Consider the following 15,696-nt stretch of genomic DNA (forward strand, 5'->3'; position numbering starts at 1 on the left):
TCGTGACGTACTTCCGGTTAAGAAGTGGACGTTGGCAGCATGGACGAAGGTTGGCAGTAGGTTTGCCGCGCTTGCGTTACGTCACTTCCGGTTGTTTGCGTTTAGCCAATCAGGGCTCGCCAAAAGGGACATTTTTGAAAGGGACGCAAAAGTGACAAATCTCGAAAATACCGCCCCTGAAGCCCTCTTCACACTTGGCGCCTTCTCTGAAGAAGGCGGGGTTTTTTTTTTTAAACTAAATGTTTTGTGTTTTGGGGGAGACGAGGGTCAGGGAGCAAGCAAACGGGGGCAGACACCTGTACACCCTCGCCAGTCAGAAATGTTCCGTAAAGTATATCTGGGTATTCTCTTGTTTCAATGTAAATGTACTCGATAAAAGTGCCGTTCTGGGCACGATGGTACTCAGTAATTACATTAAATAGCTGCGCAAAGGGGATCGACGCGGACGAAGTGGGGACGGACACGCGCAGCGCAAACGTTCGAATAGGTTTCATTGTGCCACTGTGTAAACCTTATAAACATAAGGATCGACTGCGCATCCGTATGCACAGAGAAAAATTATACGCCCGGCGGTGCGGCAGCCAAGAAAATCCTTCTCGGTGAGCGCAAGCGAGGGCGACCTGACACACCGATCTTATGGTCTTGCAATCGCCCCAGCTTCGTAATTTATCGGATAATCTGCGTCTTTCCAGGGGATAAAATTGTATACTTTGGTCTTATTCTTTACTGCATAAATTCACGGTGGATTCGCCGTGTTTCTCGCGTAAGAAAAACTTAAGCAATCAGTGACGTGATGCACAGCGTATAGGTATAACGGCATGCAGTGTAATTTGATTCTTCGCTTATAAAGATCACCACCAAGCCATGAAATATTGCTCATGAAAGATGTAAAACACTTGGCATGTTTTATAAAAATTAGGACGGCGCTGAGGCTTCTAAGGGAGACACACGAGGAGTTTTTTTTTTCGAAATGAGCCAGATTCAAAAACCGAAACTGAGCCGGATAAAACTGAAGTGACGATAAAAACTCGCCAACTTTCCCCTAAAAAGGGAGTCGCTAGAAAATAGTTGAGATAACGCCCTGAAAACGTGTACGCAGATCGCAGTTCGTGTCGAAACTGGGCCACATCCTGCTGTTTCACGGATCAAAGTGAGCCAAATGCATTCGCTTACAGGAGCCATGAAGAGAAAATACAACTTCGTGTAATTTGAAAGAACTAGGATTCAGTATCTCACTCAGCTCCGTTACAGCCACAAAAGATGTCTTTTAACGAAAAAAAAGCAAGAAGTATTTAAAAGCTTTCAAATTTTGCTCCACAGTGACGTGTTATGAGCAAGACGGACGTCATACGGGCCAACAATAAAGCATAATTTTCAGTGCGTTAACTGCCCGTTAGCGTTCAAGTGATGCGGTAAAATGGAACAAGAGGCCTCATTACAGACGTCCAGTCATGTGTCGTCGCGACAGGTCAGTTAGGCGGCCGCCAATCGCACAAACAAGGTTCCGTGACGTCATAGAAAAGTTGCGGGAAATTGGCGGGGGGTCGCGACTGCTTCACACGTTTCCTTTAATATCTCCGTTATTGGTTCGAAGATTGCGATGATATTGGTATCATGGTTATCGGGACTAAGCCGTCTTTTTATTAAACCCAACTTGTCTTCATGTCTCCATGTCTTTGTCTTCATGGCTCCTTTAATGGGAGTTCGCTTTTGGCTTGCGTGTTCAGACTGTTTCGTGGGTGTTTTCGGATTCAGCTTTTGTGTGTGTGTTTCGGAGCTGGATCCTATGGATTCAGACGGCAAATAGGAGATCGGCGAAAGACATGTCCCCAGATGTCAACGACGAAGTGAACGGAAGAATTGAATGAAATGAAACAAAAATGCGAAACAATGATTTCACTTCATCTCCCTCGTTCCTACAGAATAACTCTGGTTATATTTATTTTTTTAATCACATATTTGCGATTTCAGTACTTAACTAATAGCCGCCGCTTTCAAGCTCTGCAAATCCCCCCTTTCCCGCTCTGAGAGTATGAACCACTACATTAAAGTGAAGAATAAGATATGAGCAGCCTTTTTGTGAAGCATTTTGGAAAGTCATGGCAAAGAAATGACGAGCTTGCTTTCTTCGCTAGTGCCTTTAGGCGTGCGAACAATAATTATCCTAGGGAAGAATGCGAAAAAAGCAGCTAAAGGTTCCAAGAGGACTTAGCTGCTCTCCATACATACTTCTACTGTTTTTGAGGTCCTGTTGCATATTTGTAATGCATTTTCCAACAAAATTCAATCGCACTATGCTTGAAAGTCAATTTAAATAAAGTTTTCACAATAATGCAGCATCGACTGGAGAGTTTGAATTGAATATGTGAGCTAAATCGAAACATATTGCTCAAATTCATGGCATAATTTTATTTGCTTGTGGCCATAAACTTCGCCTCGCTGACATGTAAAATTTATCGTATAATAGTTTTGACGGTGCTGCATTTAGGTCCCCTAACAAACATTCGCTTGTTTCTCAAATTTGCGTTAGGTTTATCTGGCTCGTTTCGATAAAAAAAAACGCCTCACATATCCAAGTTAAAACGGCGTCAACACCGCAAGTCGCTGATACAAAAGCGAGCATGAGGCCAGTGTTGAGCGAAAGAACATCACGCAACCATATTTTCCATATCTATATATATTTTTATTATTCGCTTTAAGGAACATAGTTGAGCTCTCTGCTACAATACAAGCTTTGTTATGTTATCACCTTCCCGGCCGTCACCGCCGCCACGCTATCGTCTGCTGAGATGATACAAGTTTATGGCGTGGTCGCAGAAAAAAACACGGCCGTGGTCATCCGGTGTACGACGCCGTAAGGCCAACGGAACGCTACGCCTCGCAACGACGGAGCATACCGCTGCCGCCTATTCACTAATTCGTCAAGCTCGAACCCAATCAGCGCAGTAATGAATAAAAGTTTTCTTTGTTATTTTTCTCTTGAATTCGATCATGTGACCCACCAGCTTACGGCGAGGAGTGTGGGCAAACGTCATGCGTTGGGTTCCTTGTAACAGAAAGGCTTGTAGCGCTCTCTTATGTTACGGTTGCGCCAAACAAATAATTACTATTTCACTGTCCACCATAAAAACAAAATACTAGGTGTTATTTTTATGCGCCGTTATCACTGACTTGAAAAGAGTCAAAGCTACTATTTGTTTAAACCGTCTTAAACCACACGCTGTGCGAAACGGCGCATTTTGCAAATTCACGGGGATTATACGGCGCCGAAGGCCTGTGAAATTTGTTGCCTTGTTTCACGGCAACAGCAGCCGCCATTTTAAAGCTGATACGTAACATCACGTCCCTTTTACGCACGCTGAAGTTGCCAACGTGTGACGTAAGCGTTCCCACCAACTGTTTATATTGCCTCCCGTCTTCTGAGCCAATCACAGACAGGGCGTGATATAGAAGCCGTACTGTTGTTTAATAGAAAAGACAGGCCTACGTTGTCATGCCCGCTGCGTTTCTTCTCATTTTTCGTTGCAGGCCAAGAATAATGCGCTTTCAGTACAGAGCAATAAGGTAACCTTTAGAAATGGTGCCAGTAGACGTCATGAAACGTCAAAATGACGAACACACACACAACTGCTTTATCAATAGGAAGCATGTGTCGAAAACTGAAAGCCAATCAGAAAAGACTGCCGACGAATTCACAGTTCACGGTGAGTTCAGTTGGTCGAAAATACGGTCCCTTGTCACATTTTAAACAATGTGCAGCCAAAAACCGCCAGTGCCAGATTTAACATTATTGCTATGCTGCCAAAAACCGCCAGTGCCAGATTTAACATTATTGCTATGCTCGCGTAACTGGTCATGACGCCACGTCAGATCTACCCAATGTCTTTTACAAGTCAGCGGGAGGCTGTACACCACCGGGCCTTCACAAGAAACAAACGTCTTCCTGTGCCTTTTCTTGGACTTCTCGGGGGGTGGGGCGATTGGGGTTCGTCAGTTCACACAGCTTCCCAAGCTCGTTGGGAGCCGAAAAAACGCCTTATCATCCGCCTTCTTTCCTATATTCTTCGGTAATATGCTATTCTGTGCAAGAAAACTTTTGGCGTTTCCGGGATGTGGCATGTTCAGCTGGTTGTTGTGCTCTGGGTCTCGCCTCTCTCAAAATTCGATCCGCTACTGACACCAGCACAGGCTCAGGATACCCAGCCGAAGATAGACGTTGAGATTGTTGCTCAAAGCTTGCTGCCCATTAAGTGGCAGCAAGGCTTTCTTAGAGCATTCTTAAAGCCCAAACTGACGACAGCTCGCTTTACAATTTTATAATGGGTTGACGTAAATGGGAAAAGTGGCTTGTTGCTGGCGGGTCATAGGACCAACAGGTGTGACTTTTACTGAAGGCAGAGCGAAGGTCAAGAAACCGGATGGACCCTTCCACTGGCAATTCATGAGTAACTTGAAGGTGAAGTAACCAGTGTTCAAACGTGGATAAGCCTTTGTTCATCTCCAAAGCAAGCAGGTCAGAAGGGAAGTCAATAAAATTTTTAAAAATCATCAACATACCCGAAAACCATACAAACAGTGCTACCCCACACATGGCTTACAATTTCATGGTATGAAGAGGCTGAAACTTGACATTAAGAGTGACAGCGATGCAGGAGCCGATACAGACACCAGTGTTTTGCAAACAGCACTCACTGTCCCATGTGATAAAAGTGCACTTGAAATAAAACTGTAAAAGCTCTAAAAATCGACTCATAGACATATCGACCTCGTTCTGGAAGGAAGCAACGCCGAACTCGTCAATATTTCGCCCAACATAGCAGAGTACGCTTTCATGTGGCAGGGAGTAATACAGGTCCTGTAAACGTCAATTAAAAACGTCTGGAGGCGCCCCTACGGATCGCATGTCATTAACTCAATTACAGAGTCCGAGTTTCTAACAAGAAAGGGGTCTCCACGAGGTAAAAGGCCGAGCTTGGCCTGTAAGAACACGGACGAAGGCTTCTGCCAAGCATCATTTTCTGAAACCGTCACCGGAAACGAGATGTCGGGCTTGAGGGTTTTGGCACTAAAAAAATCTCAAGGTGATGTTTCCAGTGTCATTGGCCAGTTTTCGGAAGTTCAGTCTATTGCACAATCACTTCGCTAGCGTTTTTACTTAGACAGGGGCAAATCTTTATGGCAGGTAAAAACACCCCTGATAGCTTCGAGAGATTTGTGATTAAAATCTCCTGCTGAAAACACTGCAAAACCCCCATTCTCATCGGCAGGAAGAACACAAAGCGAATTGTCAGCGAGGAAAGAGGCCACCCATTTGACAGAAATCTTGTGTCTTGGTTGCTTGCATCTCTTTCGTGGGCTGAAGTTCCCTGTCGAGACAAGACCTCTCCGACAACTGCTGTCCTACGTCCGCGACTGCTCAAGGCTCGCTCGTGATGACTAGGAAGCAGTCTTGGGCAGTAACTAGTTACTAGTAACGCGTTCCCGGTAACTAGTTACTTTTTTCAGTAACTTGTAACTGTAACTAGTTACTTTTAAGTTAGAGGAACTTGTAACTGTAACACTGTTACTTTTTTGTGGAGTAACTGTAACGATAAATATCGTTACAGTTACTTTATTTCTATAAAAAATTATGCAACAGCAACACTCATTAACGACCGTTGTACAGTTTGCGTGTTTCACTTTTTCGGCCTTTCCTCCGCAGAACCTTAGTCTATTTCATCTATGCCAGCTCACTCCCTTTGCATGGGTGAAAAAGATCTGGACTAGAAATGTTTAGGTGTGCACGTGTGCCTGGTGTTCCACGCGGTCCACTTATGGCTCGAAGTTTGTAAGCTGCAGTATTTTCCTCAGCAGCGCGACATCGCTCTCACCCATACCCTGCGACACGCGCCTAAGCGCACGTGGATGCATGTTGACGCGCTAGCTGCACCATTTTCGCCACATCTGGAGTGCAGTGAACAGAAAAACAAAGGCAAACAGGAAAACAAACACCCACAAACGCCGCACAGCGCACTGAAACCTCTGCACTTTCGCGGAAGCCTGGAAAACTCCGGTCAGGGCGTCTCTTTCTCATTAGCGACGTGCAGCCCCGTTCGTAGGGTCATAAAACTCCGCGGGGAGTCTCTCGGTGGCCTCGCGCTCGTCCCGCCCTAAGCGCACTCTAGAGTGTTCGATTCACAAGTCGCAGTTGCTTGCGACCATTGTGCGAGACCCCTGGCCGTATTTGGGACCACGCGTTTGGGACCCTTGGTCAAGAGGCTTCATAGAGCTGTCAACAGTGCTCGAACGAGGTCGAGGAAGTAATAAATTTCATGCCCCTCCACACATACGACGACCCCAACAATGGTGGCCCCCGGCTGCCCTCACACCAGCCAGCATCTTGGCCCGCAGACGTCTGACTACACTGCCACTGCACGAAGAAATGTTCTTGGAAAGCCTCGCGACTTCGTTTAGAGGGCTGTGGCCGAAACGAAAAAACGAAAACAGTAGCTGCATCTGCTCCTGAAGGTTGGGTGCAAGGAATACTTGGGCGACCTTCGTTCGGCCTACGCCTCAAAGCAAACGAAGGGAGGAGTTCCTGGGATCGGCGACGTGATTGCTGTGGAAGGCTGGGATTGTGAAAGCAGTGTTTTCCGGTCGAGACGGCAAAATCCGCCTTTGTGAGGACAGGGGGGACGTGGAGGAGGGGGAAAACAGTAAAGCGTTCATTTCAGTTTCTATTCCCTTTGGAAATATCTTGTCTCATTCCGGGGATGGGGGTGGCTGGGGGTTGGGGCGGGAGACCGACTCCGAGGGCCCACGGCCAAACGTCGCTTCGGCAATGGCTCAAATTGGTCCCCGTCTCCGACCACAAGTACGAAATAAAAAGTTAACGAAGCGCTTTTTTTTAGTGTCGTTCAAAAACACCTCGACAACCAAAGTACTCCTACGTCCGTTTACCCTTTCCTCCAAGGGCCACCTTTTTCCCATTCTCTCTCACCACGTGGGGCGGTCAAGCGACGGCATTGTAGGCGAAAATAAATTAAGTTGACATTCAAAGATTGTTTCGGCTGTATTGTCCTCCAGCTCTGTATAGTATAAGTTCGCAATCTCTGATTCCAACTTCGAAAAACAACTAATTCTATGCTACAATGATGTTTGCAAGTCAATTTCTTGCAGCAAGAGTGTAGCAACAAAAAAATAAAGTTCCTTATGATGGATAGCAAAACTTCAGTAATAAAAAAAATGCGGCGTACACAACGATTGTTGGTTTGGGCATGAGAGTGCATCACTTTAGGTTCCCCTCGTGTAGGCTTTAATAGGTGTAATTTTTACCTGCATGCCTTCGTACGTTTTTATTCAATAATCCAAATCTTTTTAGCTATTACTTAGTTTTATACAGTAACGGAAAAGTAACGACGTTACTTTTTTTCAGTAACTGTAACTGTAACTAGGTACTGTTGGAAAATCATAACTGTAACTGTAACAGAGTTACTTTTTTGGGTTAGGTAACTGTAACTGTAACACTGTTACTTTTTTTCGGTAACGTGCCCATGACTGCTAGGAAGGCCGTGCCGTCTGAAATTTTGGTTTTGTTTCGGCATGCTTCAGAGACCGTTTTAAGCAGCATTAACTTTTTTTTATTTTGCCAAATATGTTATTTGCACATGCTGGGGCTTCCTACCGACACAGGGGCGAGACTGTGGAACTCTCACAAAAATCGTGTGATTTTTTTCACAGTGCTTTTGGCATTTTTCTGTTCAATCTGTAGATTAGGAAAAAATCGCGCCAATCCACCCCGTGAATGTGGTTGGAAAGCAAAGCTTAAACGGCACCCGTAACGATTGTCCATGCGACGTCACCTCAATTCCCTCACATCGCTCGACAAATAGCAAAATCTGAGAGAAGTGAAATGCACTGCATGAACCACACGATTTATTACTTCAAAGAGATATTCTTGTTAAGGTTAAATCAATGCATGAAGGATGAAGAGTGTTTGGTTGAGTTGTATTCTTGTAGCACAAGAGTGCAAACTTTTTTTTTATAAAATTGAAGTAAGCTCCAACTCGGTGTTAAACGATCTGTCTTCTCCGTCTCTGCGCCACGGACGGAGGCGACGAGATTTACGGCAGAAAAGGAGGAGAAGAAAGAAATACTTCTGTTCAGATTTCTGAACGGCCCAGAGTGCAGCTCTGGGGAGTGATCCCTTCTTCTGTGGGGCCCATATGCAGTCCGCGCGGCCTGTGTGCTGTCCACCCGCTGAAGCTGGGTAGGTAGAGGGCCTGCACAGCAGCATCTCCCATTGCTCTTGTTGGGTAGTTGACAGAAAGAGAGGAGGGTGCTCAGGGCTAAAGTCGCACAAGCCGATTACGTGGCGGAGTGTTTCTACTTCTGAACAAAATTTACATTCAGCGTCGTAGCGATTCGGATACATTAAGTGAAGACGCGTAGGCTGTGGGAAGGAGCCCGGATTGCATGAGCCGTATGGTCTGTCTCAGAAGGCGATAATGCTGGGTTATCTCCCCCCCTGAACGTGACAAGCGGGTGACTGTCCTCGTGCAGCTCCGTACCACGGGAAGTAAAAGGGCAGGCTTGTTGGGTGGGCGTATTTGTTGCCCTCCATTGAAGCGTGAGGGGGTGTCCAGATGAGCTGAATGGAACCGCTTGGGGAGTGGTTTTTTAGCACGCGCAGTGCAGGTCAGGACACCCAACCCTACTGGCAATTCCAGTAGGCCTGCTGGGATACGATGACTACCTTTCGAACCCTGGTTGAGCGAGAGCCAAGGTGACGGCTGCCTCTTCTGCTGCCGTCATTTCTTGGGTCCTAAGCGAGGTACACCCAAGGAGGTTGGTTCTGGAGGTAGCCACGATGATGGCGTATTGCTGCCCTCGATGTTTGGAGGCGTGTGTGTAGATAACTGCATGATCCCCACCGAGGGTGGTGTTTAGAGCTTGAGCCCGTGCTTTTCGGTGACCCTCGTAATGTGAGGGGTTCATATTTCTAAGCAACTGCAGCATCTTTAGTTTTAGTCGCCAAGAGTCTGGGAGTACGTCAAGCGGAGTGACATTCTGGGCTGCCCAGCCAATCTGGTGAAGCATGCGGTTACCCATAGCAGTTCTGAGTCGGACCTTCTGGTTAGAAAGATGGCCTTCTATCAGCTCTTCCACCGTGTTGTGGAGCCTCGTGCTAAGCAGCCTCTGTGTGGACGCACTCATGAGAAGACCAATGGCCTGCTCGACCGCCTTTCTAATCATTATATAAAGCATCTCTATGTCTTCCTTGTCGAGAAGAAGACAGGAAGTTGACGTAAGTAACTCTCGAGAGGACAAAAGCTTCACTTAATCGAAAGGTACCGGATTCCTCGAGGACTCACCTCTTGGTGACAACTCGCCTGATCATGTGTATGATTTGATTAATGCTGTTTTTGAGGCGCTGCAAGGAGACGTCACTCTTGGTGTTAGCCTCGAGATGTAGGCCCAGGATCTTGATGCTGGGGTTTAGAGTGATGGCCTGGCCATCAAGTAGTATTTGAATGTATTCTTTGGTTTGGCGTGAGGACGGAGGACAAGGAGCTGTGATTGTTTACGTGAACACTAGAGGCCACAGGCTTTAGCACATTGGCGTACTAGAAGTGAGATCCCATGCATTGGTGTGAGCTTCCTTTTTTTTGCAACTCTTAGCACATGAGCAAGGTGCGCACAGCCCCGCTAGACGGGCGTGAGTGGTCACGTGACGCTTTCACGTGGCATTCAGCGAGAACGCAGGGGGTAAACCTGTCGATGTGCTTGGTGAGTACACCACCTGTCTTCCCAGACTTCGCGTGGGCTCGTAGCTAAAAGAAAAACGTTTTGGCATTTGGCGGCACGCACATACGCTTGACACGGTCTAAAACATTATTCGTATGGTCCCGCAAGTATGGCTGGCGATAAAGAGGCACGGGGAATAGATTATGAATTAAAGTGTTCGTCATAGCCGTCCTTGAAAGACTAAACAGGTACTCCAGAGAAAACCGCGCAGTAAGGAAATGAAAAGTATCTACAACTTCTTTTAGAAAACCCCATGGCGGCTTTTGGTTCACCTCACCCGCAGAAACAAGGAGAAACGATAAATGGTAACTTATGCGCTCTTGAATTACAGTACGTAAAAATGGATGCTCCGCCGCCTTGTAGAAGAAAAACCGAGACACACGTTGGTGCACAAACAAATGCATTAACCCAACACCACCAGACCGTAAAGGAAGAAACAAATTATCTCTGCGCATTGGCTCCCATTCAGATCCCCACACGAAGGTAGCAAACACTCTGTGTAGAGCCTGGACTTTCGCCCGCGCACAGTGCAGTACATGAAGCACATAAACAAGCTTTGCTACCAAGAAGACATTGCAGACTTGCGCACGGGCAAATACAGAAAGTTCTCGCCCCATCCATGCCTGCGAGGCACGCTTGACATGCGTGAGTGCTGAAGACCAGTGTGGTCCTGAGTTTCTTATTTGGTGCAAAGGCACGCCAAGGTACTCACGCGGTGTGCTGTCCCAATTAATACCTGCGAATTTCGAAGGTTTGGTTCCCCACAGGCCAAACCAAAACCCCTTAGTTTTCTCCATATTCATGACCGCTCCAGACACGTCACAAAACTCATTCGCAAACGCTTCCAGTTAAAACATGGCTGCGAGACAAAGGAATGTCGATCCCTTGGTCAGACAATTGCCGCTTGTGCAACCAACCAGAAACTATTGACCACTGTTTTGTGCTGTGCCATGACGCGGTGTTTTTCTGGGAAGTTTTGCAACGGGCACTAAAAAAGGACATCGACATCACCCCATACACCATTCGCTTCTTGCCATTGGAGGACGTTAATCGGGTGCCGTATGACGTTTTTGTGCTCCTAGGTTTGTTTAGCTTGTGGAAGTGCCGCATGACTGATCGGCCTGCTGTACCCCCTAGGCCGACCAAGGTCATTTTTCGGGAACAGGCGGCGTTGGTACGGAGCGTTTATGTTGCGCAGAGTGATCCACCAGAGTGGCCGCATCTTTTGGATGCGTGCGTTTGCTTGCCTGAGTTTTGAATTGGTGCCGACCTTTGTTAGACTGACGTGCTTACCCTTTGCTGTCTGTTAGTGTTTATATTGTGTGTCAGTTGTCTTGGCTGACTTCACTCTAAAATTTCCATGTATTAAAGAAAAAAAAAGTGGGCTCGTAGCTAAATCGGTAAGACAACGGGCTCTCGCTTTATTAGTCTATTAGTTCCAGGTTCGATTCCCGGCGGTGCCAGCAAATTCTTTTATTTGTTTTCTGGTGACACCAACAGTCGCGAAAGAACCCTTGGGGGGTAGAAGTAAAAAGCTTTGCTTTAAAAGGGGATGTTTGCTGTAGCCTGGCGCAACAACGTTCCATGCTACCACAGGGGACTTGAAAAATGTGTGATTTAGCATAAACTTTGTCTTACAGTAACTCTTCGTTGCTTGGAAGCTCAATAAAGCGAAATAAAATACCTCCGATGTTGCCATTTATACGTCAATCCTGTGGCAGCGATTTTCGTTTAACAAGACTCCACTGTTTGCATTCATGTCTGCGCTAGCTTCTTCAAACACTTTTATGGGAGTTTGTTTTCAATTTTTTTTGAAACATTTTTTTTCTTACTCCTTCTTTGTGTGTACGTGACAGGTACACCTGCGAGCACGCTTGGCGTGAAGGAGTAGTATTAACGCTATGGCGCGAACACGGGTGCCCATGATAGCGCATACTACCAGAGCAGCCTAGCGTGGCTTTCGTAAGTATCCCGCACGCGCAGGGCGACTTCAGGGAGGAAATGTTCCCAGCTCGGGCATCGCGTCATCTGAACGGCTACTCGTTGTTTGCTATAGGTTGTGCGTATCTTTCTTCGTATCTTGAAGCTCATCATCTTCTCATGGACAAGCTTGAATAAAAATATTAAAACATGAAGCTTTTCCAACATTAAAGGAGCACTGACACAAAATTTTGAAGGCGAGATAACTTCGGAGATAGATTGGTGGGGACACATATACATCATCTGCAAAATATCAACGGCGAATACAGCCTAGAACATATTTAAAATCAATTTTAAAGTGTGCGAAACGCAACCGAGCAGCAAGCAGAGGACCACGCGCAATCGACATCCCGAGGTTATTGTGTAAATAAACAACATCCAAACACGTCACGAGTTTTGTGTTTGCCGCTTCCGCACTGCCGGCGTTTTTCGCCGGCTCGCCCGGCTCGCCGCTCCAATCGGAGGGCCGGATGGCGGAGCTTCTGCTCTCGAGAACGAACGACCCGATCGTTGGCGGCGGAGGCGCCGTGATTTCGTCAGCTAATCGGGCAGCTGGCCGCGACGAAAGTTCTACAGCGATTCCAGGCACTCTGTTTCTATTACTGTGTATTACCATTGGAAGCGACAACGCGCCGGAGGCACGAAAAGCCCACTGAGCTAGCGCACGGTCGCTGTGCAGGCGGCGGCCACGGCCGCGAAGTGGCCCAGGCCGGCTCAGGTAGCTCGAGTGATAGCTTGTTACCGCTGCACGAAATTGTCCCCAAGTCCCGACCATGGTGGCTTACATGAGAAAGGAGTTAATGATGCGATGGCGGGTTGCATTAAAAATTGTCATCTGCACTGCTTACGAGAGCGGCATTCGAATATCCGCCGCAGTGCTAAGCCGAAAACATCTGTAGGCGGACCTGTAGGCAGACCGGCCGGCTGCTCCCAGCGCGCGTCTTGCCACCCACCGTCTCGAGCGTCCCGCGCTAGCATTTGCACTCGCAGCGCCTGCGTCACATCCACGGTCGCTTTTTAATTAAGCGCCTCACGAGATCAGTACGTGGGGGCATTCGCAGAAACTGCCGTCGATGCGGATTCGACAGTGCTACGGCGGCTCTGCTCTGTGATATCCCTCCGACGGTCACGTGGTCAGCTTTGTTCACACAAAATCCATCGTTTCGCGGCACTCGCTGAAACCGAAACTGCGGCTGGCCGCATTGAAAATGCCTCTAATTAAACAACCGTCGCACGCTGAAGCAAATGAGGTTTCTACAGATTATAAGTAGGTCCCTAGCTACTTATCGCAACAAAAAAAAAACAAGATGCAAAATTTTTGTGTCAATGGTAATCGTATACTGCCTAAACTCACTTCGGTGCTGCATTTATTTGTGACAAACACTGCACGCATGTGTTCGTTTGGTTTCAGCGGGGATTTCGTCTAACAACAAAGCGGTGACACACGCTGAGTTGAGGGATAACCAAACAGAGCACCACTCACAACTGAGTTCATTTTCACTAGAAGCCTTAAAATACTCGGCAAAAGTCAAACGTTACCCTTGGCGTCATGTTAGAGGTTTGCATCTAAGCAGATTGTTTTTTAGGTACACTGACGCGTCTCCTTATATTCAGCGGCCAGCCCACGCGGTATGCGTCACCAATTCAACAGGGGAAGGAATGACCTGCCTCACTGTTCATACAACACAGACGGAAACCGCAGAGGAAGTGGCTATTGCTCTACCCGCAACGACTAGTGAGGACGCAATCACAGTGCTTACAGATTCGCAAGCAGCATGCCGCAGTCATCTATGGGGACGCATCTCCAAAACAGCCCTCCGCTCCGCATCCTCGAAACCAAGGATCAGCTACCCGAAATAGAAATCGTCTGGGCGCCCGGACACACATCCCTCACCGGTAATAAGGCAGCCCATGCCGCTGCCTGCGCGCACGTACACTGGGCCATTATCTACGAGGGACAAACATCGCCTGCTGCTCCCAAAACAGAACCTCTCGTAACATATGGGGATATTCTGGCCCACTATCACCAAAGCAGAAAAAATTCCCGGCTCCACATCCACAGTTATCGAGACAAGAAGCCACCAGCCTGAGAAGAATATGAACTCCTATCCTCATCGCACCCTTCTTCACGCCATCTACCCCACCATATACCCGGCCGCCTGTAATTTCTGTCCCTTGCCCGGCACCTTAAACGACCATGGGTCTATTCGATTCAGCCTGCACCTCTTGAACCAGTTCACAGCGGTGCAAAGTGGGTTCCGCCATTTGCGGAACCAGCCCTGCACTTTTGTCGTCTGCTTCTGCACCTCCTCGGCAGGGAGTGCAGGCAAAGCCGTGAACTCGTCCTGCACCCGTGGGCACCACCGGTGAATCGAACGGCGCGGTTCAGGTGCCGCGAGCTGCACCACTGAAACGAACGGCGAAGTGCTGCACCGCCTGAACTGGTTCACGTGGTGCAGGTGAAACGAATAGACCCCAAGTATGGGAGTGCGGACAAACCCCAGGTCTACCCCCCAACCCTTCCCCCTCTTACGAGCAGTGGGTGTGTTTGCCTAAAGAGTCCGGACCCTGGGACCCAGCGCATACTGGTGAAAAGGGCCTGGACTGCCAGCCAAGGCCAGGGCATCCCAGAAAAGGGACGCCGCCCCCCCCCCCCCTCCCCCGCCCCCCGGGCCTAACAGCAGCACCAGCGCTCATGAAATAAACATTTATTCCTCCTCCTCTGATAGCAGGAGTAATGAATGCATTCATATTTGTTTCCGAGTTTTTTTACGTTGTGCGATTTACCATTTCCCTTGTTCTTCCCTCTTAATATTTGTACCAGCACATGACGACCTGGAACCTTCACGAACATCCGCACTCATTCCAAGAGGTCACCAAATGCAATCGCTTCTTGTTTGAGAGGCCACGTTCGGATTCTTTTATTGGCACAGCCACACAATTTTTCACCCTTTCAAGCATAAAACAGTCAAGCATGAAAACTCAAACAGTTTTCTGTTATGATGCGTGAACGCGCCGTTTGGCAACACACCTTGCGAGCATTTGCGCGCGCGCAATGATGAAAATTCTAAATGAGTTTGAGGAAACTGCAACGGGTCTTTCGGAGAATAGAGCAACTTCTTCGAGATGTTGATAGGTGCCACGCATTCACCATAGAAGACCTCTTTGGCCCTCTCGGGCTGACAGAAACGGTTCATCATATATATTTGAGGGGCTAGGCAGCGTGACAGGATGGGGTAGATTATACAAAAAAGATGAGGACACAAAAAAGACACTACACAGAAACGGTGGAGCAAGAATACAGGAGTGATCATGCTTAACGAAAACATGACAGTCACTTGCCGCCGGTACAGTCATCTACAGGCATAACTGGAGAATCGCGTAACCTACTAAACGTCCTCCTGCTTTGGCGTAAGTTAATTTAGCCATAACTGCTCAATTTCTTTCAAGTTAGGTGCGCTTTAGCCCTTCGTACTCGTTTGAACTGTTTTGTTAGAAACGTTCGAGATATCCCACGTCAAAGTCAGATGTGATGCTCCAGCTAAGCCTGGCGACGACTGTTCTATCAGAGCACCCTACTGTTGTCTCTGCGAAGCATCAAGCTTGCCTAGTGCTTTTCAACCTAAACCATGCTTTGAGCCTGAGCATTGCGTCTTCAGAGCATATACTCGTCGTCTGGTAACTTCATTTTTTTCGCTCGTAGCGGCGGCGCTGTCAGCTACCTTAGGAATGACTATCAAGAGAAATTGGCAAGAAAATACTGCTAAGTGATTGCTAATGCATTTATTTGCTAAAAGACAATTTCAGGTGTTTGTCATGGCAGTGTCACACACGACTCGCCTCAACCGCACTTGTGCTAAAAGAATTACAGTTCTTGTAAGAGCAGTTCAGTTTATTTTTGGTTTATTTAGTTTATTCAGTTTTTGTGAA

This window comes from Haemaphysalis longicornis, unplaced genomic scaffold, assembly GCF_048455015.1.
Source record: "Haemaphysalis longicornis isolate Haplotype H1 unplaced genomic scaffold, Haemaphysalis longicornis Haplotype H1 scaffold_10, whole genome shotgun sequence".
In the NCBI taxonomy this organism is placed as follows: domain Eukaryota; kingdom Metazoa; phylum Arthropoda; class Arachnida; order Ixodida; family Ixodidae; genus Haemaphysalis; species Haemaphysalis longicornis.